General features: G+C 41.1%; 1 protein-coding gene across 1 annotated transcript in view; it reads left to right on the forward strand.

The window, feature by feature from the left end:
* The window catches only part of LOC103803543 (neuropilin-1), a gene marked incomplete at its 3' end in the record, with an annotated part of 65,552 nt that overhangs the window by 62,975 nt on the left and 1,545 nt on the right, over nt 1–1,032 (forward strand). The gene's annotated exons all lie outside the window — the stretch shown is intronic.

The following is a 1,032-nucleotide window of genomic DNA, read 5'->3' on the forward strand; positions in this document are numbered from 1 at the left end:
GAGACATGAACAATGAACACACTATCTAAAATGTTCTTTTATTACGTGGAATAAGCTTTGATGTTCGATTTCTTGAATAAAAAGAACCCATTTAATATATGTGCTCTTGTTAAACCATTTCATAAGCTATCTGAGCTTTGTTCTCTGTCTCGTATTTTTTTCCCAGTTGCCTCATTTTCATGCATACCCTTTGGACAGAGAATGAAATGATGTGAGGGAGACACAGGAAAATAACAGGCTGTGTTATACCATGGCCTTGCAGATTTCCTTGCTTTCCTCAATGATAAAACACACACTTTAAATCAAACTCTGTCTCCTTTCTGCGACTTCCTGAGTTTCAAGCAGATTCACACAGATTTGATGTACTCGTTTAGTCGAAAAGGAACTAAAGAAAAATGAGCAAACTGAAATTATCCCTGTAACTCCCCACTTCTCCTACACTCCTTGCCTCATTAACAACTTGCTTGTACATGCATAGCCAGGAAGAGGGAATGGAACACACCCAGCCTCTGTGGATGGGAAGCATCCTCCTCCGTCTGTCTCAGATTGCACTTCCAGCTAGTTTGTCTTCTCCTTATGTAGGTGTTGCTGCTATCCCTTTATTAGTTAGCACAGGAAACTCGAGTCCCCACGTCCATCTCCTCCACATTCCTTCTCCCTGGGCTGGAGATGCATCTTCACATCGAAAACAGAATAAATGATATCTACTATGCTGGGATGCCTTCAGCTCTTAAACACAGGACAATAAAACAGATGATTGGATGATAAGATGGAACATTTTATATGCTGCAGGCTTAGGCAGAGGAGTGATTCCTCTTGCTTAATTTCAGCCACCCTTGCTCTTTGTGTTGTCAATACAGAGAGGGTCAGCTCCACAGGACAACTATGCTACTTGTCTCAGACATGTGAGATGTCCCTAGGAGGTACTTGTCCCTCTCAATAGACTACAGGGAAAGTCAACATGTCTAAATCAAACTAGACACTTAGTTTCTAGATATTTTAATATGACTCTCACCTACCATGTTTGGCATT

The sequence above is a fragment of the Acanthisitta chloris genome, unplaced genomic scaffold, assembly GCF_000695815.1.
Source record: "Acanthisitta chloris isolate BGI_N310 unplaced genomic scaffold, ASM69581v1 scaffold2626, whole genome shotgun sequence".
Classification (NCBI taxonomy): Eukaryota; Metazoa; Chordata; class Aves; order Passeriformes; family Acanthisittidae; genus Acanthisitta; species Acanthisitta chloris.